A 27,258-nucleotide genomic window follows, 5' to 3' on the forward strand; every position below is an offset into this window, starting at 1 on the left:
TGTACAAAGGTGCAGAAGCCACGTTGCAGCCCACAAAAATAGAGGCTGAAAGCAACACTATTTTTAGTGTTAAATGGCTCTGACTCAAATTATCCGCCTCTGGTTACTGTCCCCCCCCCCCCATGGTGGTAACAGCCATGATTAGCGGTTCACAGTAAGGGATCATCCATTGCTCCCTTCCTTGAAGTGATGCAATTTAAGTAAGCAGTTTAAGTGCCCTGTGACAATCGGTTTTTTGGTTTTGCCTGTGGATTAACTATTGTGCTTTGTATCAAGATAGCGCTAAATTTTTAACATTGTGTATATTGTGACCATATTGTCTAAGAATACAGACAATGAACAAGAACAATTACAATACCTACCCCAGCATGGCCTACACATCATTGAAAAACAGCACTAAACAACTGTGTTGTTTTAATGAGAGGGAGATAGAGGGACCCATATAACAGGATTAAAGAGGTAAATGACCAAAACAAAGCATGCTGCACAATTTGCAGAAAAGAATTGGGGACTGAGCGTGGTGAAGGAGAAGAGGAAGCATTGACACAAGAATCTCACAGATCCAGGGTGGGAAAAGCAAGCACTTCTCAATCAATCAGCGAACATTTGTGAGTGTTTGCTGCGTGCCCGGTGAAAGATACAAAGAGCAGCAGACAGTTGTGTGAGTGATTACAAGAGATGTCACAACCATTGAGATACAAATTCAGTTAACATTTTAAGTGACAGCTCGTTGCTTTTACATTCCAATTTGTTTATTTTGAAAAGAATCAGAATGCGCAGAAAAGCTGAAAGAACAGTGTAATGAATATCTGTCTTCTTCCCACCTAGATTCACCGACTGTCAACATCTTGCCACACCTTCTTCATCTCTCCCCATATGTATACACACTCTTCCCCACCGCCCTTTTTTTGTTAATCCTCACTGGAGGATATTTTTTCCATTGCTTTTCAGAGAGAGTGGAAGGGAGGGAGGGCAGAGGAGAGACAGAGAGATCGAGAGAAACATGGCCATGTGAGAGACACATGGGTCGGTTGCCTCCTGTAAACTCCCCGACCGGAACCGGGGATTGAACCTGCAACCCAGGTATGTGCCTTTGACTGGGAATGGAACCTGCAACCCTTCGGTGCTCAGGCTCACGCTCTAAAAACTGAGCCGTACCAGTCAAGGCCACACTCTTCTTTCTGCCAAAACATCTGAAACTAGGTTTCAGACATCATTCCAACATTACCCTTAAATGTCAACCTTCATCTCCTAAAAACAGAAACATTCTCCTACCCAAGCATAATGCCCTAACTAGATTTAAGAAAGTCAACACTAACTCAGTTACATCAACCAACATTCATTCCACACTCAAATTTCCCAACTGTCCACCTATCACATTCACAAGTTCTTCTCTACCCCATAATACACTTCTACCACGCCTGGAAAATAAATGCAACCTCCTTAGGTCTGTTTCCCCCCATTAAAGATGAGCTATATATTAATATTTATTCTACTTAGACTTGCTTTATCTGTGACTCATGAAGAAAATGATTTGGAAAGCATGTCAGGATAGGCTACCACATCACAAGTAGCCTCTAGGTGTCCTCCTTGGATAGAGGAAACCTGAAGTTGCTGCTGAGGACTCGTCCAGAGCAGTCACTATTTGAAGAGACTTTTTTCTCTACTCAATATAGATTGAAGAATCTAAAAAACGACTAAGAATTCTAAACAGAACACAAATAAGCTCAATTTATATGGTTCTACAAACACTTGGCACACATGAGCAAGGTTGGGAGCTGGAGAGTGTGAGGACGATAAAGCATCAGGGCAAAACCAGACCGGGTAAGTATTTACAGGCTTATTTTCCCTATTCTGTCCCTTTTAAAGGGATCTTTTTATTGCTCAATATTTCATACCTTTGTTACACTCCTCAGTGAAATGGGTAGAGAAACAGAATGGAATGAACCTAAAAAAGGAGCCGTATGAGAGATGTCTGACAGGAGTGAGTGATTCAGGATGTGAGCAAAAGGGACCCAGAAAGGGTGGGACTTCCCAAAGAGAGAGAAAAGAGTTATTTTGGGGGTTGCTGCTATTACCAGTTGGACTTTGGGGAGAAATTTGTAGGGGATTGTAAGTTATTCTGCCGTGTGTTGGGTGGCATGATTCTACTTAAAGATCTTTCCTCAGATTTATTCCAGTTAGAATAATGTTATTTACTGAATACTAATTACTATGCATCAGGCATGTGCTAAGCACTTTGCACACATTTCTCATATAAGCCTAGTAACAAACCTGTCCACTATTATTATCCCTATTTTACAAATAAGAAAACATGTTTAAAGAAGTTAAGCAAGTTGTCCAAGGTTACGTAGTTAGTAAATGACAGAGCCAGGAGAGCCAGGATTCTGGTCTTGTCAGACTCCAGAGCCTGTGTTCTTCTGTGTTTCACTATAATATAAATCATTTGTCACTGTCACATGCAATCTGGCAGCACATGCAAAGGCATAAAGCAGCCCACTTCTAGGTTCTGGGTCCCTGCTTACCAAATTCCACATGTCTTAGGAGTTAATACTGTGACTGCGGAGTTTCCTAGGACAAAGGACTTTCAGTGCTAAAACCAGGAAAGTCCCAGGCAAACCAGGACAAGTTGATCACCTTATCTGACACAGTGTTCCTGTGGTGAGTCTGGGAAAACCAAGCACTAATAGAACCCCTTTAAAAAGCAACCTCAGCCTGGCTGGCATGGTTCAGGGGTTGAGCATCAACCTATGATCCAGGAGATCTTGGTTCGATTCCTTGTCAGTGCACATGCCCTGGTTTCAGGCTCTATCCCCAGTGGGGAGCCCACATGCAGGAGGCAGCCGATCAATGATTCATCATTGATGTTTCTCTCTCTCTCTCCCTCTCCCTTCCTCTCTCTGAAATCAATAAAGATATATTTTTTAAAAGAAAAGCAACTTCAGATGAGCTTATCGCTGAGTGAAGAGGATCATCTTCCCGCAAGGCTCTACTATGCCCTGTGCTGAGATCAGGGTCAAAACTGTAGGAGTATCTTCAGTCAGTAGAGTTAGTGGTCAATGGTATCACCTTATATTACTAAGAAACAATGGTATCACCTTGTATCAGTAAGAAACACTAATACAAGGTGCACTGGCCTAAATCTACTGACTGATCAATGTTAGGGGCTACCCACTTGACATTTTATTAGCTAACATCAGCTGTTTTCCTGTATTAGTTTATACTAGCTGTTATATCAGTGGTTCTCCAACCTCAGTGTGCATCAGAATAATCTGGTGGGCTTGCCTGGCCCCATCCCCAGAGTTCCTGTCAATAGATCAGGGGTGGACACTGCAAATTTACATTTCTAACAAGTTGCCAGGTGACTGATGCTGCTGGTTTGGGGCCACACTTTGAAAGTCACTGTCTTAGGTGAATTTTCAAAATCTCAGTGGTTTAACATAATCTTAATTTACCCAACAGGCCAAAGTGTGCATCTGTGGTTAGGTGGTTTTCTAAGTGTGCATCTGTGGTTAGGTGGTTTTCTAAGGCAGCTTTCTTCTCAGTGGTGATTCAGGTACCCAAGTTCCACTGTGTGGTTCTGCCATCTTCAGGAGGTGGTTCCCAAGTTAGCCTAGGGACCATCAACTTCCAGTCACGCAAAAGGAAGGATAAGCATGAAGGGTCACTCCTTGGAGGTTTTTATGGACCAGGCCTAGAAGTTACTACAGTACTCAGACATGGCCCACACCTAACTGCAAGGGAGGCTAGGAAATGTAGTCTAGTTATGTGCCCAGGAAGAGGAGAGCATGGGTTTGGTCTCTGCCATAGTGCACTCTTCTGGTCATCAAATACCCATTTCATTCTTTGCCATACATAGAAAACAAACAACGCAAAGTCACTTCGAGTCATTGCACCAAGTTCAAAATCCAGTATCTGTGGATAACGCAGTCTTCTCCATTAGGTCCTCACGGTCTAATAACTTTTGAATTAGGAAAACAAGTTTTCTGTAAACTGTCCTTTTGCCCTCCCTTGAATATAATCGTGGCGCTAGGGCACTATCCACAGTATAACAAACAAGCAAGCACCCCCATTCAGGAGATAGTTACTAGTCCTTGGCAATTGTGAAAAGCAGCCGGGCAGGCATTGTGAAGGCCTCTATCTTGGGGTGGGAGAAGTTCCTTGATTAGACCATGGTGCTACCTTTTAGGAAGATTTTCCGTCAGCACTCTTCTCTTAGCCTCTGGCTCACCTTCTGAGAGGCTCTCTTACATTATGCTTCCTGGCCGCATCTGAAGTAGGCATTGCAGAGCATGACATCTGTGGGGCTTCCTGCCCATGCAAATTTGGATACTTGAGGGTTGTTTTTAAGATCTCTGGATAGGCCAAAGCTTTTTTAGACCAGGCTTGTCGTTTCTTTATCAGTACAATTCTCTCTGCGACTTAGAAGTTTCTGATCTATTTGCTTTTGGAAAGACTCAGGTGCCAGTAACTACTCCCAAAGTTATTTTCTGGAGTTAGGGTTCCCAGCTAAAATATTGGGGGTCCTACATTTTTATTTGCTACATTTGTCAACCATATCTAGATCGAGTTCTCAAGGCTCTCTGACCCCTTTGCTTCTTTTCTCCATGATTGCTCTTTCACCTAAAACGTAGTTACCTTCAGCCTCGGCAGAGCAGAGAATATCCTAATCCAATTGCCACACAGCTGTCATTTTGTTTGCTTAGAAATTTTATCAAGGCTTTGTCGCTCGAAGCTTTTTCTATCTTATCCTTTAATATCTGGAGTCTGGAAGCAGTAGGAGTTTCATTCCTATAAATGTCATGATCTCTGGGTTTTCTTCATTCTCTTTGATCTCTGCTTGAATCAAGTCCAGCTCTGTTCTAGTCTAGGTTCACCTCCCTCTTAATAACAATAACTCCCTGAGAGCAGAAAGTTCAACCTGAAACACGCTAGCACTGAAACTCATTCCACCACTTCCTCTAGGCAGGGATCTGTGACCTAGGGGTTTTGAAACTTGGAGGGCACGTTAAGTCAAGTTCTCTGGAAGCAGACCTTGAAATGAGGATTCATGTCATTTCACATGATTCATTAAAGAGTAACTGGAAATGAAGAGAAAGCAGCACTGTTGGGGAGGCCAAGCTCACATATTAATCCCCTCTGCTCTAGTACTATAACTCAAAACACCAATACTCTTGGTAGACACACATTTGAAGCACTAATCACAATGATCTGTCCAACAAACCATTCCGTAATTTTTTCAAGAATTATTTTTAAAAATTAATGAGAGCCTGTTTCCTAAGTCATTGGACAAGGCTCAGAGATGCAGAGGATAGAAAAGTAAATGGTAGACTTTTACCTCAAGGAATATGGTCTAATGGATATGTGTCATACATCCATTGCATTCATTTGTACATACATGAGACACATTCATTTGTACATTACATTCACTTGTACAGCTATATACACATGATTGTTACACAAACAGAAAAAATAAAATAATGACAAACCAGCCGGAAAACACACTATAGCTTAAAAAATGTCATTTCCCATTTTATCTGTTTACGGGGACTCTTAGGGTAAGATGTTATTTCCAAACTAGCTCCTTATATCACTTACATGCATGATTGTGACCCCAGCTTTCTAACTGGCTTTTCTGGTCTCTTGTTAATAGTCAGTAGTTATTTAATGCCTGACCATACCTTATCTGGACTAAATGAAGGGATTTTAAGTGATGATGCTACAATAGTGACCTTCTGTTCATTTTACAGTATAATCCACAGGCTTACTCACATATTATGGAATTCTCTTCTAGGATCCTGGGGGGGGGGGGGGGAAATCTACTCTCTATTTATATATGTAGTATAGTAGTCTGCCCCTTATCCATGGGGGATACATTCCAAAGCCCCCAGTGGATGCTGGGAACCACGGATAGTGCCAAATTTTCTATAGAGTATGTTTACTTTCCTATATACACGTGCCTATAATTTAATTTATAAATTAGGCACAGTAAGAGATTAATAATAATAAAATAGAACAAGTATAATGATATACTATAATAAAAGTTATGTGAATATGGTCTCTCTCAAAATATCTTATTACACTGTACTCACCCATCTTCTTATGATGATGTGAGATGATAAAATGCCAAACCTATTCCTGAATCTGTGTAACCATCCCTTACTTGCAGAAAATGGCTTGGTGTCACTCATTTCAGGGGATCCTTTGCTGAAGTCTTTGTACAGCTCAGTGATTTCTGGTCAACACACTGCTGTCAACTGGAACACGTTTTTGGTTCAAGTCTTCCACCCATAAACTTAATGCCTTTTTATGTTAACTAGGCATTATCACACACTGTGGCCATAGTAACTCTTGCAGCTTGAGGTGCGACTGCAAAACTAGCACAAATTTCTGTTTCCTTCTTCACAATTTCTCGGATAGAAGATGCGTATTTTAACTGTAGATCTTAGCAACCTCAGCACATAATTTTTTTCCTTTCCTTATTAAGTCAAGAATTTTCACATTTTCAACCTTAAAGGAAACACTTTGTGGATTTTCTTTGGCAAATCCAAATTGCCAGCATCACCACTCCTGCAGTTGGGGTCATTATTACATAAAAGAAGGGTTACTTAAACACAAGCACTGTGATACCACCACAGTCAACCTAATGACCAAGATGCCTACTAAGTGACTAAAGGGAGAGCAGATTCTATAGTGGGAAGATGCTGGATGAAGGGATCACTCATATCCGGGGCGGGACAGAGTAAATGTGGGAGATTCATCATGCCACTTAAACCAGTGCACAATTTAAAACGTATGAATTGTTTATTTCTGGAATTTTTCATTTAATTTTTCCCAACCACAGATTCAAGTAACAAAATCACAGAAAATGAAACTGCGGATATGGGAGCACTAATGTATTCTACAATATATTCATTCCACATTCAGCAAGAAATGTCAAGACCATCATCATGGCTCATAATAAGATTTGTCCCTCCACCTTGGTGGGGGTAGCTGGAAGGCCGGGACCTTTCTCTCCCAGTGACCAGCCTAAGCTTCTCTTACATGGCAACTTTGCTCCAAAAGAGTCAAGGTAGAAGCTTCGAGCAGCTTAAGGCACAAGCTCCAAAATTCACATTACGATATTTCCACCACACTGTCAGTCAAAGCAAGTCATAAGGCCCATCCAGATTCTAGGGAGTAGAACAATAAACTCCACCTTTTCGGAAGAGGCAGGAACACCTTACAAAGAACCACAAAACCAGGGACTCGTGATATGTTGGGAGCCATTATTATAACAATCTACTGCAGTGGGAGAGTGCAAATTATTTTGCTACATAGGGATTTGATCAACTAAAGAAAATAATCTCTAGAGATTCGTATCTCTAGATTCCTTGTAAGTTATTCCAGAAGAGCTTTATAATAAATCTAATTTCTTTAATCAGCATAAACTATATCCCTAAGCCAGTCTGAACCATTGCGTTGTACCTGGAAAGCAAAACTGAAATTTTGCCTAGAAATTGGCAAGAACACTGCATTTTTTTCCCGTTTGAATTCTGTGTCTGAAGTGTAGGATTCCTGGGGATTGCGCTCTCAGAACTATAAGCACTATTCAAAAGCTAATTAAAGGGAGAAAGCTAATCAAAGAGAGAAAAGAAGTGACAAACCTTTGTAAGTGACATAAAGTGACAAATCTTCCATAAAGTGACAAGTCTTTCTAAGGTTCCTCTGACACTATAATTGCAATGCCGGAATAATCTGTCCTCTACTCAGTGTGATCTCAGGGGCTCCGGAAAACTTGTCTTCTGAAACAATGCTCCCTTGCTCTCCCATCGCCAGCAATGGGGAAGAATGAAAACATAAGACCTCTACTTTCTGGCACTCCTACTTAGCGGAGCACTGAGATGTGAGATCCAAATTGTTTGAGAAAATGCAGGGAGTTGAGTTAAAATTTTCCTTGGAGTCTGATATCATAATGCTTTTTTAATAAGTGGGAAGATGGCCCTAGCTGGTTTGGCTCAGTGGTTAGAGCGCCTATGGACTGAAGGGTCCCAGGTTCGATTCTGGCCAAGGGCATGTACCTCGGTTGCAGGCTCGATCCCCAACCCTGGTTGGGGTGCATGCGGAGGCAACCAATCGATGTGTCACTCTCACATCAATGTTTCTCTCTCTCTCACTCTCTCTTTTTTTTTTTTTCTCTCTCTCTCCCTTCCACTCTCTCTGAAAAGCAATGGAAAAAATATCCTCGAGTGAGAATTAAAAAATAATAATACTGCCTGGCCAGGCGTGGCTGCGGCTGAGCATCGACCTAGGATCCAAGAGATCTTGGTTCGATTCCCCGTCAAGGTACATGCCCGGGCTGTGGGCTCGATCCCCAGCAGGGGGCCAGCAGGGGGCAGCTGATCAGTGACTCTCTCTCATCACTGATGTTTCTGTCTCTCCCTCTCCTTTCTTCTCTCTGAAATCAATAACAATATATATTTTTAAATAATAATAATAATAATAATAATAATAATAATAATATGTGGGAAGTTGGAGCCCGGGAAGGTAACACATAGTCTGTGCTACTTATGGTGATAAATTTTATTGCTTTGCAACCTGCATGGTGAAATAGTATTACCTTTTATTTGTTTAATATTTACCTTCCAGATGCTGAAGGTGTGTTGTGCCAAGTAGGCTAGGCTGGCAGGTGGAGTAAAGTCAGCCGTCAGGGTTCACAGGTTTCTCTCTTTTGGCTGTAACTATTTTTTCACATCTGCCTTTAGCTATCTAAATCCAGACATGAAGTGTGTGTACAGTAGGTGGTGGAATTTCAGAAGAAAACCAGGCTAATTTTCAGGCTAGGAGAGTAGGTTTTATTGTTTTATCAAACGGAGGGCTCTTGGTGACACCTGGAATATGCTCAGAAAATAAGTGGGTTTATCTTAGTTTGGGCCTTATAGATAATAAATTGTATGGGTCTCCATGAAATGAAAATGGATTCCATTAAGAAAAAAAGAATGGAGCCCTTAACACAAGGATTTGTAAACGAGAAAGGAAGAAAGGAAAGGAGGAAAGAAAGGAGGGAGGGAAGGAAGGAAGGAGAAAATGAGAGAGGGAGGGGGAGAGAAAGAAAATAAAGGACAAATTAAAAGTAAAAAGAAAAAACCAACATGGAAATTAGTCAAAATTCATTGACCAATTAAGTACAAGATTATTAAGCACAAAAATGCTTTAAAAAAGAATTTATTGAGATTACAACATGAAGTCTTTCAGAACCTTTTAACCTGGGTCTTTAAACTAGAATGCCTTGTTATGGAAAGCACTTGATTAAGAGTCCAGAGTCTTGGTATCCAAGTTCCAGCCATTTCGTTAATTACCTGGATGAAGTTGAGCAACCCAATTGAACCTGCTTGTGTTCAGTTTCTTCATCCACAGAATGAAAAGGTTGAGTGATCTCTGACTCATTTAAATGCTGTCATTCTGTGTTGTCAGTCCCCTGTCATACCCTTAGCTCTAAATCCTACCTTGGAGCCTTTATTAAAAGACATTTCCTATTACCATGTGCATTTAGCAAACCAACTTCTTGTATTTCACAACTGCATAAGCAAATTAAGAAGAAACAGTGAATCTTTACTGACATGTACAGATGTCATATTATCTTTCTGTAAGAAGTAAGGAATAGGCTTGCCGATTTTATTAGGATCAGGTTTCCTCGGACTGGCCTGGGGCAAGGTGTTTAAAACGTTGAGGTTTGTTATAGGTAGTCTCTGACCCCTCTTTTGTCATCTCCTCCTACTCTCTAATATTGCCTTTGGCCTGAAGCCCAGTGTTCTGCTTTCCTAATACTCTGTACCTGCCCAGCGCCCACTTCTCTTCCTAACCTCCTTATGCCCCACCTTTATGTTTGCCCTTTAATACAGTGCTTCGTTATTAAAATTCCTTCTTACCCACGAAAATCAATGTCCTTTCTTAAAGTTCCTAATTCAGCAAGTATGATGAGGTTAACTATGATTGAAAATTAACATTGTTGTGACTCAATCTGCAACTTTTTCCAAAAAACGTATAATTGGTGGAATTTTAGACTCAGCAGCAAAGTCAAAGAATTTTAGGGAGTAGAGGGAAATTTGGGACAGTACAAGTGGCAGAAAGAGCCTTTCTACTCTATACCTTTCTACTCAAAGTTGGGTCCTAGGACCAGCAGCAGTAGAGTCAGCTGAGAGCTTGTTAGAAATGCAGAATCTCAGGCCTTCCCAGCTCTACTAGGCAGAATCTGCATTTTCAACAAGACAGGGGAGGTGGTGGTAGTTTGTAGGCACATCAAAGTTTGAGAAGCACTTGGTTTACAGTGTTCCACATAGGTGAACACCTGTTGGCCACCTGTTCCTTATGAGACTCTGAATTCAAATGAAGACTCAGTTTATATTTCTAAGCAGGCTTCCTTCTCATTGTTGACCCAAAGACATCACGGTCACAAATAAAGACTCCATAATTTAGGAGATGGCATAACAAAAGACTTTTATTTAACACAGCACTGAAGAGAAGTACACCCAAAAGAACGGAATCACTTAAGATTGTTTAAAGGTGATCTCAACTTTTCTATCTAACCTTTATTCTTCCACTGTGTTTCTTAAACCATGATTCATGCAACAATGTCCAGGGGATAAAAGAAGTCACAGAATGAATATGGTACATTTTCCCAGTGTTTACTTAAAGATTTTATTTTTTGAAAGTGGGGGTGGGATGGGGAGTGTGAACTTTTGCACAAATATGCTTTGTCAGATTTTTCATTTTAGGGATTATAGCAGATTAGATGTCTAGAGAAATCCTCCTGGTATAGAACACCTGAAAATGCAGAAATACACACACACACACACACACACACACACACACACACACTCACACTCACACACACACTATTTAGGCACTATTTACTAAAATTGAAGGTATATATATGTGTGTGTGTGTGTGTGTGTGTGTGTGTGTATATATATATATATGACTTGCAATTTCACTCCTGGGTATTCAGCCTGGGGAAATTCTTTCCCATGTGCATCTGGAGACACAACACTTTGTAATTACAAAATACTGAAAACAATCAAAATGCCCAGCAACACTAGAATGAATTAAAAATGATATGCTGTGTAAGCAAAAATGAATGAATTTTAATCACACACACACAGACATAGGTGACTCACAAAAGCAATGTGAAACTAAAACAGCAAAGTGTAGAATATATACATATATTATTTATATCGAGGTCACAAATAAGCAACACTATTTATGCTACTTCGTGTTATATTGTTTAGGGATGTCTACATTTGTGGTAAATTATAAAGAAAAACAAAGGAATGATTAATCTAAAGTTTAAGATAGTGGTTTCAGGAAAGGAGAACAGCAGAAGCAGCAATCTAGGAGGGGCACACTGGGAGCTTTAAGGTTCTGGGACGTTCTGTTTCTTAAGTTGAGTGGTAGTTACTTATTCTTCAGTTTATCATTAATCTTTAAAACCCATGCATATTTTGCAAATACTCTTATGATAATTCTCACAAAATTTGAAAAATGCGCATTTATCTAAAATGTTTTGTCATATGTACAATGGAGTAAAACCAGTAGGAGCCTATTTTTCCAAGAAAGTCTATTAGCCAAGGAAAGAAATAGCAAACTTGTTTTCTCCTTTCCCAATAGATCCTTAAAACATTGCTATCTTTTAGAAAATGATTTTAGAGAGAGGAAGGAGGGAAGGGAAGAGAGAGAGAGAAAAGCATCGATGTGAGAGAAACATGGATCGGGAATCGAACCTGCCACCTTTTGGAGTACAGAATGATGCCCCAACTGAACCACATCAGCTAGGGCTAAAACATTATTTTTATATGATACTCTTGATATAGACTGATATGCAAAATTTGCATTCATTCTAAAGATAAAACATGAGGCTTCAAAGGCAATGGTTGTGAATATAGGACAAATGTCTTAATTTCTTGGCAAGTGGGGCATTAAAGTTGATTTTTTTCTCTGTAAGGAGATATTTTGGCAGAAAAGTTTGAGAAGTGCTAGGTCTCCTGGGCAACTTGATTACTCAGTATTTCCTGAACACAATCTGTGTCTTCTGACTTCCATGATTTTCTCCTGCCATTATCTCCAATACAAAGCTTTCAAGTCACAAAATTCACTCTGTAATGTGGAGGAGATGACTAGCCTACTTGTTCTTGCCCAGAACCAGCACATTTTGAGCTACATTCTGTGTTCCCAAAGACGGGAGACAACCCTCTAAGGTTTGTGCAAGTTGATCTTCTGACCTGAAATTTTAAGTTCTGCGTTGTTTCATACTGACTCTGCATCACTATGAACTCAGTGAGGGTGACTGCTTCTAGTTGATAGCTGTTTGGTAAGATTAATAGTTGTTTAATATTATTCCTGTTATTTAAAATTTATTCAGCCCCAACAACCTATTAAGGAATCTTAGTCAAATTCCTAATGAATGACTATTCATTATATTGTTAAAACGGTCACAATTATTACTTGAATTTTTACTGCTAATTTCTAGTGAGTTAGAATCCAGTTGAAATAAAAGGTGGGCTGTTAGAATATTGCATAGAGGATCTTATATAGTTCTAGAGAGTGGTTCTTATCCCTGAGTTTGAAGTTCAGTATCTTCCTACCTCTCCTAAAGCGACACACCAAGAAGAGGTAAGTCTCATTACCATGCATTGGCCAGCCTGACTCTGAGTCAGTGAACCTCTCACCTACCTCTGTGAATTGTTCATTGTGCCATACTTGGGATGGAAGGAAGACTTATTGCTTGTTTGGTATTATTAACAGAGATGTGACTCTTTGAAGAACTGAGATGTTTATGTTTTAAAACCTGGTTTGGTTCTTGTTCAGGTTTCCTTTCTGGCTCCTGGTAGAACCCAGCATCTTCTACTGAGCAGAAGGGCTCAGTCCTCAGGCTCAGGCCATTGCTCCTTTCCTTCCCCACATTAACATTTAGCTGCATCTCTGGGTGGTAGGACATTAGATAGCTTTTATCTTTGTGATTTTCTGTATTTAACTTTATTTTCCGCGATAAGTATGCATTATTGACATCATCAGAAAAAAATGTGAAAGCTATTATAAAACCAAAACAAAACCTGATTGCTTCTTATTCAGTTCCTTTAGGTCCCATTCGGAAGTGGACCAGTTTGGTTTAAATATTAACCCAAGTAAAACTTATTCTTACTCCTTACTTTGTTTTCTTACTTCAAATGCATTTTCTTACCTCAGTTGCCATTAATTCCATCCACCCAGGCTGCTAAGCCAGAAGTCCTGGATATATCCTTAACCCCCACATCCAAACGCTGTCTAATTTTATCAACTGTCTCTTTAAATCTCTCCCAAATAAGCCCCCTTCTTTCCATCCACTTGCTACTGCCCTACTTTAGGCCTTTGTCCTTTCTCACCTATATTACTGCAATGCCCTTCTAATTGATCTCTCCACCTCCAGTCGCATCTCTCTCCAGCCCAGCTGCCTAAATCACGACTCTTCTCTGCTTAACAACCTTCACTGGCTCCCCACTGTCTACGGAAGTCTGAGTCAGGATATCTCAGCATGAACTACAAACATCTTAAGCCCCTACACCAACTTTATGGTTTTCCACTTACTTCAACAATACTCAGCTACCTTCCTATCTCCTACATGGTCTGGCTCCCTCTTGTCTTGTTGGCTTTTGACTGTGTTCTTCCTTTGCTTGGAATGTCCTTCCTCCCTTGCCTGTCCACCGAAGACCCCTTCTACTGGTTCAGAAAGCTGGAGTCAGTCTTCCTCCATTTCAACATTTCCTCTCCTAGAGTAGCAGGCTGTGGTAATAGTTCCTTCTGCTCCCACTGTATCCAGAAGATAAAAACATCAACAATAATGATGAACTTCAATATAGAAAAGCATAAAGTAAGTCAATATTTACTGAGCACTTCTATATACCAGTGTCTGTACTTGGAGCTTTGCATTATTTAACCCTTACAAGGATCCTGTTATGTAGGCAATTTCATTACCTCTTTTTATTACAACACATCTAATTGTCTTGAAATAGCTTAGTTATTATCTATCTCCCAATAGACAGCTGTTCTTACTCATATGTTTATATTCCTAGCAACTATTACAAGTTCTATACATGCGTGTGTGTTTCTGGAATATGATGAAGCAACATTCACCTTTAACCAAGCCTTGATCCCAAGGATTTTCAGGCCGGTGGTCAGAGAGGCTCAGGAAGGGCAGAGGCTTTCATGGCCCCTCCAATCATATTAAGTCGTCTTCCCCCTTGAGAAAAATGGCATTTCCATCATCCTATTCACTTAACAAAATACCCTGGAAGTCACCTTGTTTACTACCTTACTTCACACCTGCACATCAGGAACTATACTGAAATTCTTCAACTTCTTTTTACATAGCAACCACACTAATCCAGGCCACCATCATCTATCCCTTGAACTTGTCCAATAGCTTCCTATCATTCTCTGGCCTCCTCCCTATTCCATTCCTGTTCTCCTCCAAGTCATTCTCTACAAAATAGGCTGATTTAAAAGACAAAACAAGACAAAACTCAACCAAAAAAATCCAACATGATGAAGCTCTTGCCTAGCTGCCTAACCTCAGTCTCCTACCCTCCACATAGTGCTTCAAGCCTCCTGGCCTTCTGTTCCTCAAACAATTCAAACTTGTTCAGCATCAGCATTTTACATTCACATCTATTCTCCTCTGTCTAGAATGTTCTTCTTCCCATAGTTGGCATAGTCGGCTCCCTCTCTTCATTTAAGTCTTAGTTCAGATCACTTCCTCAAAAAGTCCTTCCCTGGCCAGCTGGCATGGCTCAATGATTGAGTGTCAACCTATCAACAAGGAGGTTATCCTTCAATTCCTGGTCAGGGCACATGCGGGGGTTGCAGCTAGATTCCCCAGTTGGGGGCGTGCAGGAGGCAGCCTATCAATGACTCTCATTATTGATGTTTCTTTTTTAAAAAATATCTTTATTGATTTCAGAGAGAGGAAGGGAGAGGGAGATAGAAACATCAATGATGATAAGAGAGTTATTGATCGGCTGCCTCCTGCATGCCCCCCACTAGGAATCGAGCCCACAACCTGGCCATCTTCCCTGATCAGGAATCAAATCACCATCTCCTGGATCACAGGTTGATGCTCAACCTCTGAGCCTTGCCAGGTTGGGCTCATCATTGATGTTTCTATCTCTCTCTCCCTTCCTCTCTCTGAAATCAATAAAAAAAGTCCTTCCCTGACCACACTGTTTTGCTTTCTTCTTAACACTTATTACCACCTGCAATTATCTCATTTACTTGTTTCATTATTTTCTCCACTAGAAACAAGCTTCTAAGGGCAGGGGCTTCTTCTGTTTTATTCACTGCTGTACCCCTAGCACCAACAGCAAAACACAATCAAATTTTTTGAATGAATACCTGAGACAAAGGAAAAAAAACAAGTCTTAATGGAAGGGAAGAGGCAAAGCACAAAAGCCATTGGGATCTACCAGATCCTTTTGTCATCCAGTTGGCAAAAGCAGCTGTCACAGTTGCACAAGAGGCAAACCGGGTAGGTTGCCAATGACTGCCAATACTGAATTGGACTGAATGCTGATTGGGCTTCTGCCTTGGGGTGCACAGTGCTGCCTGCTCTGGGTAGCCAGGTACTTACTTGTCCATCCTCTTATTTATTTGTTTGTTTATTTATTTAATTTTTTATTAAAGGGCCACAGAGGGTAGTGAGTTCAGATAAACGTGATCCATCTGTTGAGGGCAGCCTGGCCGGGTCATGGGCGGCCACCTCCACCTGCCTGGCACGGGGCCGAGTGATTTAGGCGGGCGACGCTAGCTCGCGCCGTTTGCAGCCCGTGCCTGTGGCCCTTGGGCCCCTGGTGCCCTCGTTCCCTTTTCACCTACCTTTACTCCAAATTCACCTACACCTTTGCCTTCGTAAAACCTAAGCAATGAACTGTTCTAGCTAATCCATGTCCTGAATATCTCCGCATCATTTTTTCTTTGTGAAGTCCCCTTTTTAAATTACTTGAGTGCCCCATTATTTCACGCGTCTCGCTGCCTCCTCACGCAGTTCGCACGCGCTGAAGGACACGCACAGTCGCGTAGAGTTGACAAAGCAGCGCCCGGCGAGGGACGCTTCTCACCAGCGCTTCTACTTTGTTCCTGGAGGGTCGTCGGTTCCAACTGCAACGAAGCTCAGCTTTAGAGGCGGCTCCCGCGAGTCTCGAGAAGAGGCGCGGGTCCCGCCCGCGCCGTGCCACCCTGCGGGGTGCCTTTCCGTTCTCTCAGGGGGTTGTCCCGGCTCCGCATCTACCGCACGTGGCATCGCTGGGTCAGAAACGGAAAGCCAGCCGCCGCAGCCGGAGTCACGACCTGCGGGAGCCGAGCGGTCCCGCGCCGCCGCGGGGCCGCCCAGGGGCTCTCGCACCGCTCACCCGCGCGCGTGGTGAGGGGGAGAGGAGCGGGGCGGCCGTGGGCGGTGGGCGGAGCCTGGGGCGCCTGGCCCACCAATGAAATCCTGAGTCGGCGCGGGCCGTGCGCGTGACGCTGCGTAGCGGGCCGCGAGGCTGGGGGCGGAGGGGCCGGGAGTCGGGCGCTTTATCTTCGTCCGCGGTCGGGCTGCGCCAGTGGCCGGCCTTGGGCACCTGAGGAACTGCCCGGAGCCGACGTTCCCGCAGCCGCGCTGTGACGGCCTCCGCGCTCTGCCCTCCTCGCCGAGGTCCCCCGGCGGGCTCGGGCCCCAGGTAACGCCGGCGCCCCGGATCCCCTCCTCACTTCCCGTCTGGGCCCGCCCACCGCGGCCCCGAGAGGAGGGGTCGGAGGCGGCGGCGGCGGCGGCGGATCCGGCCCCGCGGGCCCGGCCTGGCCCTGCGCTGGGGGGCGGAGGCGGCGGCGCAGCCCTGGGGAGTTGGGGTGATGGAGAGGGCGGGAAAGTTACTGTCGGGCCCCCGGTGGCTGGCAGCTTTTTAAACCTTGGTCGGAGGTTGGTTTGGTGTCCCACCCATGCTGGGGCATCTCAAGTCGGTAGTCAAGAAAGTTAGGAATTAGAAGACATTTTGTTCCTTTAAGGGCAAAACCAAAAATGCACTCAGGAAGTTAGCTTCTGATTGATTTAGGGCACCCCCCCCCCCCAAACCCACAGCAAAACCTGTGCGAAAGGATGAATGGCACTTCAAGACCGACATTTGTTTGCCTTGGCACCTAAGCGTTTAGTCAAGCTCATAATTTAGTCTTAAATATTAGGATGTAATGAAGTTTCTGTTCTTAAATGTTAATAGCCACACAGTTTAAGTGACACGTGTATTTTAGAAGTTATTTGTAAGGGAGAACTGTAAGCTCTATAGTCTCTATATGTAGATTGTTTATTGGTCACTTCTTAATATTTAAGTGGCTGCTATCTGTTTAACCTCCCCCCCCCCCGAGTACTTGCCTTTCCCTTGCACGTAGAACTCAACTTGAAGCTTTTTTTTTTTTTCTTTTCTCCTTTGCTTTAAGTTAGATGGTGTGGATGAATGACTTGTTAGGGAAGTTTGTATGTTGTCTAGACATGAGAATGGATTTTGGAAGGAGCTTTGAGGCAAAGTTCTCCCAGCACTGTTTCCCTTAGCAGCAGTTAATCATCCATTGTAACACGCCGCATTACTTAGATGCTTAGTTTCCTCTGCTAGCATGTAAATTTCCTGAAAGCTGGCTAGTCCATCTTATTTACGTGTTAATTCCCTAGAGTCTGGCCCAGCGCCTGGCACAAAGAATGAATGACTTGCAGGACAGAGGAAGGAACTTTTGAATGGGAAATAATTAACTAGGGAAGAGTGCCTGTTTCCTTTGAGAAGGAAAAAGTTTTAAATAAATTTATTTTTGGAATTTATCACATAGGATTAATGAATAAAGTGACCCTACAGATGTTAGAGAACCAGTCTGTGTTCTTTAGCTTTGCTAATTGACTTAATGACCTTAATTGTTATGTAAATATTGTGGGATTGTATTGGGGCATACCTGTGTTTAGAAGGAAGAGGGAGAAATTGTATGTTTTAGATTGTAAATTTAACTGCAGTTGTTTCTCTTTCCCCTCCACTGAACCCAGGAGTGCTATAGCAAAGTTCTTCACCAAAAGTAGGTGCTCAATATTTATTTGTTGTATAGGTTTATAGGTTCTTTTGAAGGCTTTATTAATAGGAACACCGTAGGCAGGCTAAAGTTGACACTTCCTTTAACTTGGTTCATTTGTTTCTCAAATCAGTTCTTTTTGTTTTGCTTTTGTTAAACAGAAAACCATAGGCCCAATAAGGCAGCATTCTTGCTGAAAGCCCTTGATCCCAAACCTAGATTTAATATCCGATCCGATTGCAGTTTCAGTTCTCCCAGAAGCATAATGTTAATCAACCTACCCGATAAGACCCTGGCCTTCCCCCATAGGAAGGTGTCCTTGCCTGAAATAGTCTACTCTTACTTTCTTAGTCCTACCCTCTTTCTGCCTATAAAAACCTTTCATTTTGTACAACTCATCAGAGCACCCTTCTAGTTGCTAATGGTATGCTGCCCAATTCATGAATCGCTTAATAAAGACATTTAGTTCTTCAGATTTACTCAGTTTAATTTTAACACTTCCTTTTTTTTTATTTTTCAAAAAAAGAATTGAAGAATACAATAACTGAAATAAAAAATACGTTAGGTGAAATCAGCAACAGATTAACACTTTATTAAGCCAAGTTAGATGCTATCACACTGAACTTTACAAAACCAATGCATAGATTAGATTCTTAAGAAATTGTTTAATCACTGTGTTGAATTTTAAAATAGTTATCTGGTCTGCTTTACATCATCTTGGGTATAAATGTTTTCACTGCCACTTACTCGCTATGTGACTTTGAACAGGTTTGTAGCATTTCCAAATCTTTTACAACTTTTAAAATGGAAATGTTAGGTGAGATATGTGATACACTTACCCTGGCACCCTGGCATCCAGCACAGTAAATGTTACTGACTTAGCAAACATTAGTGCCTGGTGTCTTCATTGCTTGACCTCTTACCAGACTAGTCTTATGATCAGTATTTTCACTTCCTCAACTCATTTTGCAACCCAGTCCAATACATTTCTTTGTCCTGTAGAAGTAAAGTAAATCATAGCTATTTATGTTCCCAAATTGTGAAATATCCAATGTCCCACCCTGCTTTTTTCCTCCATTTTTAAAATTTATTGATTTTAGAGAGAGGAACGGGGTGAGAGAGAAACAGAAAGAAACATTGATGTGTTGTTCCACTTATTTATGCATTTATTGGTTGCTTTTTGTATGTGCCGTGACCGGAGATCGAACCCGCAACTTTGGGGTATTGGGACAATGCTAGAAACAACTGAGCGACCCAGCCAGGACTTCCATTTTTTTGCCTACTTAAATTTTCCATGATACTGGCCATAGATTACCTCTTGGATTGTCTATCTTGATTTTGAACATTGCTTGCTCCCAGTTCACCTCTAATCTCTCCTTGCCCTGCTTTTTTATTGTTCCTTGATTGTCTTATAATATTGGGAAAATTACTTAACCACCTGTAAAATGGGATCTTAGTACCTGTGTACTGCTTAGGTGGTTATGAAGATTAAATGAGCCATAGTAAGTATAAGGTTAATACTAGCTTTATTATTTCCTAGATAACCTTGTGATTTATGTTCTCCCCGGGAGATCTCCTTCTTGTGCCTTGGCCTTAGCTGCTTGCTGCCCGTACACTGCCGAATTCCAGATTTCCATCTTCAGTCCAAACTGTTCCTTTGCCTGTTGGTCATCATCACTTGGCTGACCCACCATCACATCATATTAAATTTATCTACTCCTTTCTCTTCTATAGTTGCCGAGTTAGAAAACTCACTTAGGATCTCTATTTCCAACTGCGTTCTGGATGTAGCCACCTGAATATCTAGTAGATGCTTCCGTTTAATGTTTGTAAATTTATCTCCCTTATCTCTTCTTTCTTCATGAAGTCATTTGTTCATCTTGTAAACTCATGCCATTTGAGCCTTACTTCAGACCTTTATTGTTTTCTGTGTGGACTCTTTTCTCCCTGCCAGTATCTCCTTTCTCTAGCACATCTGCCATGTTGTCACTGGAGTTATCTTTAATGACAGATGTCAAGTCACCCCTTTGTTTAAAAAACAATCAGCTCCTTGTTTGTGTGTTAAACCCCAGACTGCTTGGAATGGCCTCTGAGGGCCCTTGATCTTTGTTCTTGCCCTTCTGCAGGCCCTGTGCTCAGCCTTATCCTTCCTTTAAGATTTAAACTAAAATTTACCTTCTCCAGGAAACATTTTCTTATTGCCCTTAAACTCAGTTGGCCGCCAGGCTGAATTCCCTTCTTACTATATGATGTCTCACCTATTGTTCTGTAATACCATTAGTGTTATAATTACATTTTAATGTCTTTTGCCAGCTAGGTTTTCACTTCTGGAGGGCACAGACTGTTGTGGTCATCTGTATCCCAGGGCTTGACACACACCTCAATAAAGTGTTTGAAATAACATTTGAAAAAAAGTTTTAGGCACATTGCCTTCCCTTCTATATTTAAACTATCACAGCCTTTTTTAAATGTGTCAAGGTCACTAAAAACATGAACAAGGTCTGTATTTGTTCATGTTTTTCATAGTGTGCTCTCTTCCCATCCTGTTTTGATGCCTAGCAAACTTCTATTTCTTCTTTGAACTCTGGCTCTAATGCCACCTCCTCCATAAGGACTTGATTTCCCTAAGTAGTTAAGTAATTATCCCTTCTCTTGACCCATCGTATGTGTGTACAGTGTAATGGGGTAGACCTCTTGTTATTATAACACATTCATCTAACATCATTGTAAAAAGAAGTGCTTAATATACATGAATTTTATTTTCAGATAATTGATTGGCACATATCTTTTAAGTGTCAGGACTTAAAAAAGATTTTTATTGCAGATTGCCTTGCCTTCTATGTTGAAACTACCATAGCCTTTTAAGGACGTGCCAAGGTCACTAACGCATGAACTTCAGCTAAGGTCTGCTTTGATACAGTGATGTATTGGGGGATGCGTAAGAAATAGAACTCCTTGACTACACTAAGAAAACAACAAAAAAACCCTGTGCTTGTTCTCTCTTTTTTTAATGTTGATTCCCACTTTTACAGTTTTCTTTCTTTACCAGTCATTTATAATTATGCTTCTGGCAGTCACTACTTTTTTTCTGTTTGAAAATGGGGACAGGATTACCCCAACATAAAGTTATTGTTAGCAATAAAGGAGGCAGTGTACACAAAGGTCTTATCAGAAAGTGAAGAAAATAGTAAGTACCCTTTAAGAGAACTTACTAACAATTCTGATGATGTTTATTCTAATTATTTGAATTGTTTCAGAAGAATAGTCTCAAGTTTGAGAAGTTTCCAGTGGAGTAAAAAGGGTATGGCGTTTGCCAGCAAATTGTTTTTCAGAGTCTCTTAGGTAACCCAAGTTTAGAATTGGGTCATGAATGGCAGCTGTTGATGAAAAGTCTTAAGTTCTAGAACAGATCATACTTACAATTTTAATCCCAACCTAGATAAATGTCCTAATTAACTGTTTTATATTTGTCTTTTAATATTAATGGATAAAGTTAGAAAAGTGAGCATCAATTCCAACAAAGAAGTACAATTGTTTTATTTTCTTAATGCATGTGAAAATGCTTGGTACCTATTTATTTATTCATTCAGCAAATGTGTACTCAATGTAGATGTATTCCAGGTATAGTCCTAGATACTTGGGTAAAATGGTAAACTAGACAAAATTCTACTTTTCATGGGGATTACAGTCTTGTGGGGTAGATAGATAGTAAGTGCAATAATGTGTTGGGCAATAAGTGCTTTGAAGAAAAATTAAGTAGGGTAACAACTAAGAGTTATGGAGTGTCAGAGTATGAGAGTATTTATTTTAGTTGAGGGAGCATCTGAACAGAGAATTTGAATGAAGTGAAGGAGAGAGCCTTGAGGTTATCTGTGGGAATGAGCTTGGCTTGCTCAAGAAATAGCAAAAGGTCAAAGTAACTAGAGTAGAGCGAGTGAGAGAATTGTAGTAGGAGGTTGAGGGTGCTGGAGGAGTGGGTGGGAGGTGAGTGGCAGATCGCAGAGGAGTTACTAGACAATGGTCAGGACTCAGAAAAATGTTTGAAGGATTTGGACCAGGGGAGTGACTTGCTCTGATTTCTCTTTAAAAAGGATTACTCTGGGTGCCATGTTGAAAAATAGACCAGAAGGGAGAAAATGGAGAGAGTCCAGTAGGAGGCTAGTATAGTGAGAAGTGACAGTAGTTTAGACTGTGCTGAAGGTGGTAGATATGGTGAGAAAAGGGTAGAATTGGGTATATATTTTGAAGGCAGAGTAAAATGGACTCTGGATTGGATAAGAGAGAGTAAAGAATCAAGGATCACTTCCTAGTTGTTTTTTTTTAAATCCTGGCAAAGATTGACTGTTAGTCCCATTAACTGAGATGGGGAAGGCAGTAAGAGGAATGGAATTGGAGGGAACATCAGTAGTTCAGTTTTGGTCATGTTAAGTTTGAGATGCCTATGAGACATCTACTTGAAGTAGACCTTTGGATGTAAGCCTGGAGCTCAGAGAAGTGTGGGCTGGTATGGGGAGAGAAGGGAATTAAGAATTGGTGTGGCGGTATCAGAGTAAGTGACCTGGTGGTGTTCAGAGGGTTAGATGTTGGGAATCAGAATTACGGATGTGGTGCAGTTATTGATAACAGCAAGTTCTAGGGGAAGGTGTGACTGGGACATAGGAGCAGCTTGTTGGAGACAGGAAGAAGTCGAGGAGATCGAAGGCCAGCGTATTGGATGGATCTATCTGTACATGCATGATGAAGTAAAAAAAAGTGTGGAAGAATTAGTGAGTGAGGTGTTCACTTTCTCAGTGAATGAGGGGAGTACCAGGAGGAGAGCACATACTTGTAACGGGAGGATCGGTTTTGATAATCTGGCTGAGGTATTTAAGGAAGGAAGGGAGGAACAGTGACCTGGGGAGGAGGAGGTGACCTAGAGATTATAGGGCACAGGAGGATAACTCCCCTTCTAGGTGCTGTGTTAATGGGTGGGCAAGAAAACACTAGAGTACACGTCACATAAGGGCAGTAGTCTATGTTAGCATTTAGAAACCATGTAGCATTAATTACAGTTTGAATTTTTGACTTTGCAATAGCTCAAGTAGTTTGCCTAGCTCGTGTCCAGATTGGTAAGGGGACGGATTCAGTCCTGTTTTAGCTGACTGGTCAAAAAGGTCATCTCTCCTTCATCCCTCACTTGGGTGAATGCAGTAGTCTGCTCACTGGCCCTTTGCTTGCGCTCTTGACCTCGTTGTCGTCTGCTCTCTATACAGGGGCCAAAATGATCCATCTGTCTAGAGAAGGAACAGTTGAACTGAACATTACTATAATTTGCCTCCATATTTTGCGGTAACAGCTATGTACTGTTAGCTGACATGCATGGCAGGAGGAACTCAATTTAGACATCATCTTGTATTTTACCATTTACATGAATCTAAGGATTTGGTTAGAATTGAGGTGAGCCATTTTAAGTAATAGTTATCCTTCCTAACGTTTGTACGTATGACAATAAAATGTTAATATTTTCTTGGAAACCACATGGTATTTGAGCTGCACTTGAGGAAGTATGTAATTACGGCACTTTATTTACCCTCATCTAGTACGTCATAAAGCAAACAAGTAGAATTTGAGGGAAGACATGGCTTAATGTTTGACTACCATTTAGCATACAGGAGGTATGTGTCTAGATATCAGATCACTTGATCCTTTACACTTGGTTGTTAATAAAATGTTGGCACTTTAGTGCATATTATCATACTTTTTTGTAATGATAAACTGCAGTAGTATTTATCTTCATTTTCTAGATGAAGAAACAGATTCAGAGAGGTTGCAGGATTTACCCAAGGACATAATGGCATGACAGAGCACAGACATAAACTACCGTATTCTGATACCAAATCCTGTGTTTTCCCACTGGGTTGCAGTTCTCACTTCGTGCTAATAGAGGAATTTGAAGCCAACCGTATTAGTATAGACTCAGATAAAAAGGTTTTGTTATGAAGTTAACGTTTTCTTCTCTGACTCACTTTTAGAATAAGTAGGTCAAACTATGGCAGTGTGGATTGAGCAAACTTGGTACCTGTGTTTTAGCTTTTGATATAAGGCTTTGTTCTCTAGACTAGGCTGATGGTTCCTGATTTCATGACCAAGGACTTGTTTCCTTTTTCTACAAGGTACCCAGGCTTAAATTATTTTTATTTATTTTTTTGCCTGTTAGGCATCACTTATTTGTCAAACTTGGTTTATTAAGTATTTTTTCACCTCTTAGTTAGTGCTTTTAATCAGCATGGGATAACTGATTTCTCAGTCAGTAGTCTCAGTCAAAAGCAAAGTGACATTGTTTTTGTTAGCCTGTATTGTTTGCTTTATGTGATAAATGTGTAATTGTTTTTTTCATTATTGAAATATTTGAAGTCGTTTTTGCATTCCTTTAAGAGTCTTAGGGACCCTCCACCCCCAGTTAAGAACAGTTGTAGATCTTACTGTTGAATAGGATGTGTAAAGGTGTTAACAGTAAAGATGATGCTCAGTGGCCTCCTCCTAGCATATATTTTCCTCTTGATTCTCTAAATTTAGAGCACTGTATCCTTTTACTTAGGATAATGGGTTGTGGTATTAACTGATACATCCACTTACTGTACTAATGCATGCCTGCCATGCTCTGGGGACTCCCCACTAGATTTGGGGGATTCAAAGAGTAAATACCATGTAGTCCCTGTCTTTGAGGAGCTTATACTAGTGCAAGAGGGAGATAATATTGTTACCTGAGTATAGTAGTAAGTGTTAGTCACAGGGTGCAGTGGGAGCTCAGAGAATGTGAGATGTCAGGTGGTGGTCAAAGGAACCTTAGTGGAGGACACAGGTCAGGCAATCCTGTGATTGCAGGATGGGCTGTGGAATCTGGTAGTTCTGGTTTTCAGTCCCAGTTCTGCTGTTGGAAAATCATATGATTTGGGGCAAATTAAATCACTTCCCTAACTATATTTTTCTCATCTGTAAAATGAGGATAATACCTACCTTCTAAGTTTGTAAAGATTTACTAAGAAAATGGAAAAGATTTAGCAGCACAGTGCCTGGTAGGTACATAATAGCTGCTCACCAAGTCAAAGCTGTTGCTGTTCCTCCTGTTGTTCCTGCTGCTGTGGCTGTGACTCTTACTTTGAAGGGTGAGTAGGGTTAGCTAGATAAAGAACAGGCAGGTGAGCGTGGGCTTTCTAGAGACAGGAAAGAGGATAATAGAAGACATGGTGATCAAATACATTATTTGAGGAATAAAATCATAACACCTACCTTAAAGGTTATTCTTTTTGCAAATTTCAATCTCTGTTGTTTCCTTCCCTGATTTCTTCTCAACTTTTTTTAAAAATATATCTTTATTGATTTCAGAGAGAGGAAAGGAGAGGGAGAGAGGGATAGAAACATCAATGACGAGAGAGTCACTGATTGAGCCCACAACCCGGGCATGTGCCCTGACCGGGAATCGAACACCGATCCCCTGGATCCTAGGTCGACGCTCAGCTGCTGAGCCACGCCCGGCTGGGCTCTTCTCAACTTCTTGATGTCTGTCTTCGAGGGCATCCCTCAGAATTTAGTTGTGTGCTCTCAAGTCTCTGATCTTTTTTATTGGAGAACTAGATGCACTTCTGGCTTCCTCCTTCACTGTCACAGAAATTACTTGCAGATTTATTAGTTGCTCTGACCTCTTTCCTAGATTCCTCTTAATTGGATCTTGTTGGTCTCCTAAAATTTCTACTTGACATATGTATGTACTCTTCCATAATTGTTTAATTTGTTCAAGTTCAGAAAAAATTGGAAGGGGACTCATCTACATTTGTCAGATTTTTACTTTGTCAAGCAGTGATATTTAAGAAAACAAACCCTCCATGTACCACATTTTATATAGAAAAGGATATTTTAACCTGAAAGTATAGAATGATTATAATCTTAGAATTTAAAAATATGTAGCTTTAAAAATAATGTAGTGAGCACTTTATTATTTTTCTTTTTGCTTCACACTACTGAAAACTTTATACATAGTGAAACACTGCTTTGGAGTAAATCTTTTTCTGTCTTGACATCGATCTGTCCAAAATTTGACTTTGATCATATTTTTTAGTGCTTAAACTGGCTCACCACTGCCTAACTGAAAAAAAAAAAAGCCTAATTTCTTGGGCCTTTACAGTTTGATTCCAGCTCTCTTTTCTAGTCTTTCCCCTCATCATATTTCTCTTTTATCAACTTAAAAAAATTGAAATAGTGGTGTTTATAGTTCAGATTGGATCCCGGTTAAAATCTGGTCTTGTCATTAGCTGTGTGGTCTCTGCAGATTACTGTAATGAGAAGGAGGAAAGCAGCTCTTGGCATCTGAGAGCTTCACAGGGGGGCTGTCAGCTAGGCCTTGGTGTTGCTCTGAGGTAGCCCAGCACTAAAAGCTAGTTCTCGGTGTCCTGCTGAAAACAATTTCACTGACCGTCAACATCAGAAAAGGCCATTCTGTGACCATGATGGATCAAGACAAAAACAAGGCCATGCCATTATCATGTCTGAACACAAACAAAACATGATCATTTTCCAAGTCACAAAATTCCCAGCACCCTCCTTCCCAGACTAATATCAGTGATGGTTTCTGCTTTACCAGTTCCAGCTTTAGTCCCCTTTAGGGAGCCTTCTATAAAGATTTGTTGAGAAACTCAGTCATAGCATTGTCTTGGCTTTCTCACAGCACCCAAGCCACAGTGAACTTCTGCTTTATACTCTCACCCAAAATCACCTAGCTAAGTCCCAAATCCTAAATAAGTCATTTCTAATACTTCCGTACTGAGTCACTCCACAGTTTCCCATGGTGTGTGTTCCTAATAAACCCAACTTATGCAACTGCAGCAGATAAGTTCCTGATGTGGGGGTGGAGGGCATTGACAGTAACTACTTTGAGCCTTACTTTTTCTCATTTGTGAACCGGGACTAACATCTGTTTTGCAGAATTGTTATGCAGATTAGTTGGGAAACCAGCAAGCACCTAGCAGAGTCCTTGAACTTAGTAGATACTCAACAAAAGCTTGTTTCTCCTTGTCTTGTAAAGTGGTCTGATCAGTTGTGATCTCTTGAACAGGGCTCCTTGTTTTAACCCTTTCTTACTCATGAGCGCTCTGATCTCATTCCTTCAAGACAGTACAGATACCTTCTATTCTGTGA

The 27,258-nt window shown here is 41.2% G+C and overlaps 2 protein-coding genes across 2 annotated transcripts in view; one reads left to right on the forward strand and one right to left on the reverse strand.

Annotated features, from left to right (window-relative positions):
* ABL2 (ABL proto-oncogene 2, non-receptor tyrosine kinase) overlaps positions 1–14,205 on the reverse strand; it is a 102,193-nt gene extending 87,988 nt beyond the window's left edge. The window contains exons 1-2 of the mRNA XM_081122165.1: positions 14,146–14,205; positions 13,600–13,821 (exon numbers count right to left, since the gene is read on the reverse strand). The gene's annotated coding sequence lies outside the window, so the exon portion shown is untranslated. The remainder of the gene's footprint in view (positions 1–13,599; positions 13,822–14,145) is intronic.
* Positions 14,206–16,500: 2,295 nt separating this feature from the next.
* Positions 16,501–27,258, forward strand: part of SOAT1 (sterol O-acyltransferase 1) — a 44,278-nt gene continuing 33,520 nt past the window's right edge. Inside the window, exon 1 of the mRNA XM_081122169.1 lies at positions 16,501–16,724. The gene's annotated coding sequence lies outside the window, so the exon portion shown is untranslated. The remainder of the gene's footprint in view (positions 16,725–27,258) is intronic.

This window comes from Miniopterus schreibersii (genome assembly GCF_964146895.1).
Source record: "Miniopterus schreibersii genome assembly, chromosome: 19".
NCBI lineage: Eukaryota > Metazoa > Chordata > Mammalia > Chiroptera > Miniopteridae > Miniopterus > Miniopterus schreibersii.